This window comes from Mustela erminea, chromosome 15 (assembly GCF_009829155.1).
Source record: "Mustela erminea isolate mMusErm1 chromosome 15, mMusErm1.Pri, whole genome shotgun sequence".
NCBI classification, from domain to species: Eukaryota; Metazoa; Chordata; class Mammalia; order Carnivora; family Mustelidae; genus Mustela; species Mustela erminea.
In genome coordinates this window covers 4,222,840-4,232,418 of record NC_045628.1, presented here as the reverse complement: position 1 = coordinate 4,232,418, position 9,579 = coordinate 4,222,840, and positions in this window count along the sequence as shown.

The following is a 9,579-nucleotide window of genomic DNA, read 5'->3' as shown; positions in this document are numbered from 1 at the left end:
TTCTGCTTTTGAGTTCCTGCAGATTTACTAGAAGGTATGCTGAGAGCCAGTGCTGTGGCTCCTCTCCAACATACCTCCTCTTCCATGGACACTTACTTAGTCTCAGTCATCTTTGTTTATACCCGCCCACTCCCTTAAAAGGGAGACCGTAGTCCACCGATCACTGTACGCATCCCTGGGTAACATCCATTCCTCTTCTGGTCGGTCATAATCCCACCTTACTGGCCTGTAACCCAAGGACTTAACGGCTAATGCCTATTGGCACTCCTTTCATTCATGCTGTGAAAAAGGGAGAAGGAAATTGTTTCATTTTTACAAATACATGCTTAAGAAAACAAAGCTGAAAACAGGGGTATTTACCAGGGTTCTAGTTTCTGCAAATTAATCGTGGTGACATTTAAAATGTATTTTCCTACCACACCTTTCACGGAAGCACCTTAGCTGGCTGAGTTCTTCGTTTGCGTGGAAGGTTGAAGCGGAGGACGCACATCTTCATCTCCACAGGGTGTGAGCCCCTCGTGGACTCGTGTGTATGGACTTGCTGAAGTCTTGCATGAATGTTTCCCACTGGACCTGACATTGGAATGAGGTATCCCAAATGATTATCCCGGATGCTAACGCCTCCTGTCAGCAGGAGCACGAGCTCCGCAGGCTCGTCAGGACAAACAAGCTTGGCTGACATGGAGTGTTGTGGTGCTTCTGGATCAACACATGAAGAAACCAAAATGGCAGTCTCAGTGGAAACGTTATATCCTCTGAGGAATCACCTCTCCCTTAGGCCTAGACCTCTGACAGAGCAGAGGCTAAATTCTTGGTGATGGATAACAAGGATTTTGCAAATGGGCCTTAGGTGTAAGAGTGAGAGGCGCTATCTCTTCTTTTACCACTAATTCTCTGATTCAATGTTCCGGCCATGGAAGAGACAGCATTATTTCCTCATTAATCTTTCAGGGCATTCACTCCACCCCACAGGACAACAGCCTACACTCAGGAGGTATTTTCTTCCAGCTGATGCTGTACCTGAACCAGGTGCATCTCCTAATGGGGAGGAGAACACGAGTGAATGCCATGGTACAAGTGTATGGCCTCGTGTACATTGCCAAAATAAAAAAATAAAAAATAAAAATAAATAAAAAAATTAAAAAAAGGAAAGAGAGAAAACTTGCTCAGAAATAGCATCATATGGAATACTATGAAAGAGAAGAAGACATTTCGTGAGTTTACAGGGTGGTTCCAGAAGACATATAGCAGGCATGGAAGTTGGATCCATATTGAAAGTAAGTCTACGGGCCCCCACGGTGAGGGAACTGGGCCCATGGGGTTAGCCTGCCACTAGGCAATGATGCTCTATCCGGGACTCGGCGTCTGTCTCTGCTTTGGTACAGGGGCCCTTAGCAGCACCGACTGTCAGTTCAGCTTTGTGGGATATAAGCCCATATGACTGAGGACTACATTCAAATTTATAAAACTATGAGAGCTTTCTTTGGTTATCTTTCATTTCTTCTTTTTCTTTGATTTATTTCAAATAAAATTGCATTAGGTTCACGGAATGTATGGTACCAGTTACTTTATTTGGTATTTGTTTGTTAATACCTGCTTTAGGAGTCAGTTGTAATTTTTATAAACGCTCGATAGTACACTTGAGAAGTCTGTTTTGAGTCCGTGTGTAGACATATCCTTTCAAACCAGCTTATATACACAGGCTGTTTTTAACTTTTCAAAAGTAAAAGTACTACGAACATTTGCCTACAAAAACTCCAACATGTGGCTAAAAATAAACTTTTACACTTTAACCCAGAACCTGTCCACAGAAGTGGTGTAGTCTCCAGACCCTCATTAAGACATCCTGCTTCGCGTCCCCTGGGTATCAGGCCCCGGAAGGAGCTTGTCTGTGAAACTCAGGAGTCTTTGCAACTGCCCACGTCACTTTTGTTGCTTCCTTTCTCTACCACGTTCTCCGGGGAATCTGAAAGTAAAACCTGCCCAGAGAAAGGGCTCCCCTGCTCACTAAAAAGCCTCCACGAGAATTGGGAGTCTTGAGGTCCACGCTAGGCCAGGCTGGGAGGAAACCTCACCACAGGAGAGGTGCTGGCTTTCGAAGGGGGCAACCTAGCTGCATCCCCCCCCAAGGCCGCTGGAGAAAGAAAGGGAAAGAGGGTGACACTGCCTCCAGAGTGAGAAGAGCTCCTTTCGTTCGGGCTCCGTCATGTCCCTGCTTGGAGCCTCTCTGGGAGAGAGAAATGCATTCCAGCTCTAAGGAGAAGTCTGCACAATTTAACAACTTGACTAACACCCTTGCTAGGAACCAAGTCTCTGAATTTTGCGACACTTCACCCAGACTGCGCAAAAAATAAGCTCTCGGGCTTCTTGTGGCTAGAAGGCCACCGTGTGGTGTCGAGGACCACGGGGCACACCGCCAGCGCCTTAGGGGGCCCCGAGAGCGACAGAGGCTGATCTTTCCGAGCTTTCGTGGCGAATTTCACAGCGACTTTCTCACCCTCTTCTTCGCACCAGGCTTTGCTGACAGTGCTCTGGATTGGAGGTTTGCTCCGAAGCCATTTTTAAATTTTAGCCTTGTTTGGCATCTGGAGAGCTGGGAGCCTTCCAAGCCAGCAAGTCACGATTTCGTTTCATTGAAAGTCCTTCCTTGACGATTCCTGTCCTCTTGCATTTTATACCAAGCAGAGGGAGCCACCAGGTAACGGAGGTCACACCTGATGGGAAACGTCCCCTCAGCCAGGATGTCGGGTGGACCTCCTGCCTTCCACTGGCCTCAAGCGACATACTGGCCTCGTGTGTCTAAAGTCACCGCCCGCACCTCGCCATTTCCAATCGGAGCCCCCCTCCTGGCATACGGGGGAGGATTCAGTCTCCAAAACCTCCCAGTAGATTTCCAGCACTACCTCTCAGCCAGTACGTCCATCCATAATTAAGTACTGCCATTTTCGGCTAAAGCAGTACAGGAAGAGGAAATGGGGAGGTGAGGGGAGGAATTATTGGGGCGGACAGTGGGGCAGCAGCCCAGGTAGGCAGGTGATACATGGAGAAAAAAACTAATCAAAACCCCTTATACTTGGCATAAGTTTCAGAGGGCCAGCGCAGAATCTAGAATAAAGACATGATTTTAATCGTCGAGACCCTGCTTTCTGTCTCCATTCCAGAGCTGGCATTACCTAACAGTATGACTTAGAGAACATCTGTTTGCCTCTTGGGGTCCCCAGTTGTTGTCTTCTGAGGAATGAGGGTTTATAATGTCCCTTTGGTTCTCAAAGCCTGAGTTTGCGTTGCATTTGACATCCTTGTACAAAAAATAAACTCCTCGCCCTCCATGTCACCAGGCAGAACGCCCGCGGCAAGTCGCACCATCTTGGGTCCCCTGCCAGCCCAGGTGTGCGTGTCGCAGAAGTGCTCCCATGATCCTACTCAAGGAGACACGACCTGTTAAAGGGTCACTGTTTTCCCTGTGTGTTCAGCCCTTCATACAGGTGTTTGAACCGAGACCTATTGACTTTATTCTCTATCAATAGAGATATTGTGTCCTCCACTAATTGATAACTGATTGTTTCATATTAAGCATGGTTTCTAATGCTCAGAAGACAAAAGGGAGTTCTGTCTCATACCTCGTGTCATGTAGCCCACTAGAGTCTAATATCATTGAATATTTTCTGACGGAGTACAAAAAGGAAATGGATGTTTAAGGCCATATGATCAATACTAAGTTTATCTATGCAGAGTGAGAAACACTGAAGTTATTGTAAACCAATGAATACCATCCTGGAAAACCATAACAAAAGGAAGTCCACTCCGCAGATTGCATCATCTCAGAGATAGAAAGAAAAAAATAGAGATTTAAAGGAGTTAGCTTTAAAGAAAACTACTAAGTATTAAATAAGCACACAAGGGATTGTCTCTGACTCCTGAAAATACTTCTTAATTCTAATTCAGTTGGAATTTATGTCAAATTTATTTATATCATTGGTTTTGTCCTGAAGTGTCTCATTTATCTTATCCAAATACATTGTGAGTCTCTTAAGGACAGAAATTTATTCTTGGTTCTCAATCTATATGTGTTCCTACAATGATGATTAGTAATTACAGCTTGTGAAATACCATAAGACACATAATGTGCCGATCAAAAATAAACACCCAGGTTAATCAAGAAGCTTACAGCCAGTCAAGGGAGGGTGTCGTGTTAACAGGTGGGGTTAGAAGTCACGTTAGTTCCTCCACTCAACGTGGGCCCCGGATGGGTTCCCGGTTTCTTGCGCTTGGTTTCAGCATCTGTACGAAAAGGCTCAGTTGAGAACATGACACATGGTGCTCCTAGAACATGTTTGGCTCTCAGCAGACATGGGGTTCTGTCTGGCCTCTCCTGGAGACACCAGAATTACGTGTTATACAAGCAATTACATAACACATTGTGATGTCACTTTTATGAAGATTATGAAGGTCAGTTCTCCGAATCCTCACACTCACCCACTAAAGAAAGCACAATTAGCACATCAGCCTCCCATTTTATAGATGAGAACACTGAGGCCCAGGAATATTACCACCAAGCTGCAGAGCGGGGACTTAAAGCTGGTCAGCCTGGCTTAAGATTTTGTGTTCTTAACCACTTGGTTGGTCTACAAAGCCCAGTATTTGACAGAAGATGGTTTCTAGCACCGTCTGTTTTCTGATAATGTAAGTAAAAATTGAAAATCGATGTTCTTGCTTTTCAGTTCTGATGCAGCTGAACACAATTTACCTTTATTTTTTCATTGCACTTCTTTCGAAAATCTCTGATTACCTTTCCCATTAACTTAATCATCTATTGTTGATCTGCAGTAATATTTATTTTCCACTTATTAAAAGTAATTCATTTTGGTTGTCATGATTTGCAAATAAGTCTTTCCATTCAGTCATTCAACAAACACTTACCAAGGATTTATTATGGGTGAAGTCATGTGCGAAGCACCTGAGACATAAGGAGGAAACATCTTTTGCCTTCTGAGCAATCAGTCTATTTGGAGGCACAAATATTTCAACAAATACATGTGTTAAAGGGGCAATCAGTTTGACCCTCCTAATCTTCTGGTCTTCACTTACTCTATGTGAGACAATGGCCACACACTGAGCGTCTCTTTCCTTCAATTTCCTTAATTACAGAAGCAAGGTAGCAATGGCATCTGCTCATGGAAGCATGTGGTGCGCTCACTGCGTAATCCACGGAGCGTGCCCAGCAACCAGTGAGTTGGAGTAACTCGTACCCGCAGATCAGGAGACAAGGTTTGTAAGACACGAGCAAACAATGAGGGCCACACATGCGGTGTAAGGAAGTGTAAGAGTCAAGAGTCAAGCAGATTTATTATGATTATTCACAACAGAGTTGATTTAATGAAAGATGATCCAGGAGTTATGGGCTGAGGAGGCTTTTATCCACCAGAAAGTCATGTGAGGAAGGGAAATCTGTTGAGCAAGAAGTGCATGGACAGAGGCACCGGGATGGCTCCGTCAGTGAAGCATCTACCTTCGGCTAAGGTCATGATCCCAGCATCTTGGGATCGAACCCCAAATCGGGCTCCGTGTTTAGCATGAAATATGCTTCTCCCTCTGCCCCTGATGCTCCCCCTGCTTGTGTGCTCTCTATCTGACAAACAAATAAATAAAACCTTAAAAAAGAAGAAGAAGAAGGGCAAGGATGAGAAACATTAATTTAAGCAAATTACCTGAAGGCCCACTTAAAATGGAGAGGATGTGGCAAAACAGCAAAATGTATTGTGATAACAGATTGACAAATAGAAAGATATGATTCTACTTATTCTCTCTTTGAATTTATTCCACAAACTGAAGCATTCGCCTCTGAGAAATAAAGAATTTTTTGTTGGTGATTCTGTTAACTGAGTGAGTTCAAAACCGGCATGTCCTTTAATAAGCTTTTCTAGCGCTATTTTAAGAGAATGAGAGTGACAGAGGTATAGCTTCATAGAGATCAACACCTGAAGTCATCAAGCAGATTATTAAAATGTCTCACTAGCTGTGAGAACAAGAAGACAGACAGACAGTGTCAATGTCAGCGCACAGCATAACCCGCACCCGCTCTAATGAGGGCTGGAGAATGAGTCCATGGGCGCTTCCCCTCAAGGCCATGAACTCCCAAGGACTTTGTTGATTGCCTTATTACTTTGTTGGTAAAAGTAACACTATCGTTTGAAGCTCTCACAATATCGGGCATCAGGATTTTGTTTTTAATTTCATTATGTTCCCTCTCAGAAAAGGCTCTGAAATATAAATGATCCCCTCATGGCCACACAGCCAGTAAGGGATGGAACTAGGACTCTAGTTCTGATTTTTTTTTCCATTACACATTGCTTGAGTGTGCACATACGTGTGAACACACACACACACACACAGTGGATTAATCAATATAAAAAGCAAAGCTTTGGAAGTCAGTAAACTCACAGGGCATCCACTAACGAAGCTGTCAATTCTTATTCCAGAAACCGAGATAGGGACTGTACCGATTCCTACCCCTACATTTCCTCCACAGCTCCCCATCTTCAACTGCTTCCTCTATAAACTGGTTTTATTTTAGCCCAGCTGTCACCCATAGCATTGCCTGTGAAAGAGTGAGAAACACTTGAGTTTTTGAGATTTCTTCAGAACATAGCCCTGAAATGTAAGGACACGGCAATGACAAGCTATAAGAATCACAAGTTATCATGCACCCAACTTGGCCCTTAGACTTCAGTGGCCTTGTTGAAGTAGAACTGACCAATGATAAAAATGGCTAACTTTAAATGCACGATCTGATGAAGTTTCCAGATGCGTGACGTCATTTAGTCCCTGCCACATGATAGCTATAGCACATTTCCACCATCTCCAGAGTTCTTCACGCCCCCTTTGCAGCCCGTCCAGGGAACTCCGTTCCTCTTTCTGTCAATACAATTTCTCCTTTTCTAGAATAACGTATAAACGGAATTACAGAGTGAGTATCTGATCGATCACTGTGTCTGATCGATCCGTGGCATTGGGGCCCTGAGAGGTGGGAATTCCTGAGGGCTGACTTAACAGAACCGACAGCCTTTTCCTATAGCGAGGAGGCAGTTCACCCAGAGATCTTACCTTTTGTGAATACATTTGTAATGTTCTATGTGAGATTTAACCTGGATACAAAAGTAGTTTTCCAACAGACCTAGAAACTCGTGAGATGAGGGGAAACTAATTGTGACCAGAGCTCATTGTTGGTTTTGGCAAAATCTCACTTAAGCCTTAAGAGATCATACAAACATTCGATCCTGTTCAGGCAAAGGAAACCAAAGGTGGGTACCTGGGCAAATAATAGAAGTGCTCTGTTTTCATTGGAGAGATCATAGGAAAATCGTATCACGTCAATATCTGCAAAGCTGTGTCGATTCTCGTATTGGTGTGTTCTGAAATATTTGAAATGTGTTTCTTTGTTTTCCAGGTATTTGGTTTTATTTGCTGTTTGTGTTTCATTTCTGGTTCTTATTCTTTATTCATGATCGAACCAACATCTATTTTTATAATATTCTGCCTTGGGCTGTGATGATGACCATTAAGACGGTCCTTCTGTGGGAGGATGGAGAAACCATCCTCTGAGGACAGAAATGGGGGTCCTCTGAGGACAGAAATGGGGAGGGAACAGATTCAAAGAAAGGGTGGGTTTTTTTGGTTCCCAAACCCATTCGTTTTACGGCTACGATCACACCAAAGTCTCTATGTCCACAAACCCAGCCACGAGACCTGAGTTTCTGAGTCCCAACTTAAGGTACCTTCCCTTCAGACTTGGGGAGAGGAGGCTGAGTTTCAATGTAGGAATATAAAAAGCAGACCACTGAGAGTCAATGAAATAAAACCCTTCCATTGTGACTCTGATTTCAGAGTCTTTCTCTTTCTGCTCAAGACCTTGACTTTCTCTCCTTATGTTTCTTAAGTCCTTACACTGTTTATGTGCCACACTAACCAAACGACTACAAGACATCATCCCTACCCTAGTGGGCCTCACAGGAAAAGGAAACGTAAGTTATAACCTCTAGGGTTACACTGTAACAACCATACTAGACACATACTACTCACCTCTGCAGGGATCAAAGGGGATCAAAGAGTGATCCAGATGACAGGTGGCTTTGAACTGGGGCTTAGAGATGAGGCAGGCAGAAGGCAACCCTTCATGAAAGCAGAAATAAGAAAGCTAACTGTGTGTTTAGGGAAACTCCTGAGTCTCTCTTCATCTTGATATTCCTAAAATATTTAAAAATTCAATGTTCATTATATTCCCAAGCTAAAAAAAAGAAAAAAGAAAAAAAGCAATGGTTAAAAAGAATTCAGTGCATGCAGGTGAGGAAAAAAATCATAACCTATTTAATATTATTATTAATCCCTTAATTCCCCCTAGTTCAATGTTCTCGAAGTGTCTCTGAGCTCCATTTCATGATGCTGGAAGCCTACTGAATTAATCAGTACATGTGGGAGGCAGCGGAAATCAAGGCACGTTCTTCACTCCATGAGCTCTTGTCCTGCTGGGGGGCCGCGCCTGCTCGCCCTTTTCCTCAGGATTCCCTCCAGCTGTCGCATTCTGGAGCTTTCTCATCCTGCATCCCATGGTTTGCCAGTAACATCATTTCCTTTGCTTTTCTTCTCTAATGAGGTGGAGTCTCTATTCACCATTCTCTTCCATCTCCCTAGTGCTAACCTCCTGCGGAAGGCAGGGCTCTGATGAAGGACATTCGTGATTAGATGAAAATGTCCCTTCTCACTCTTCCCCTATCCTTCTAACACATTAATGCTATTAAAATACAGCTGTGCCCGCTCCCTTATAGCTCAGACCAGAAGCAAAATCCACATGTGTTCCAGATATTTGTAATTTTAAGGACAAGTTCTTATTTAAAATATTCCCAGACTCGGTCTAAGATGAACAGGAAAACCACTATAGCACGTCGAATGATAAATAAGACAAAACGAGACTCTTCCTGACCCCTCCACACCACCATCCCTAAAGATGTATGGAACATCATGAAAATCTTACATGACGGCAAAGATACGGATGTAACACAAGACTCTTAGATTCGAGAAAGTTGTAGCCAGGACTGGAAAGAAGACACTAAAAAATATGAGTCCTAGTCATGAAGTATGGCAACAGCAGATGTTTGTGGTAGAGATACAGTGGCTTCCTTAATAAACTTTAAGGATAAAAAGTGTTGCAGTTCTCTGTAAAAAGAAAAAGAAATCACTTCACGTTGACTTGTAATTCACTAAATTGCTACTTCCCTCCCTAAAACCTAGATTATCAAACACACAGCTTGCGTGTGCCTTGAAATTACTGCCATTTTAGTTCGCCAGCTAACACGTTTTCTTTTCTTCAGCCCTGGTTGGGGCAGGAGAGGAGGGGAAACTAACTCTGATGGAGACCATCCTTCGAGTCTGGCATTGTCTGAATAGTAACCCAGATGCCCTTTGAAATTCAAGTTAAAGCAGCTTAAAAAACCACCCCATTCCCTGAGGAATTCTAACCGTCCCTGGGAGGCTGGGAAGGGCAGGAAGGCAGGAGAGGAGGGACTTACAGCTTTCTACGCCTTC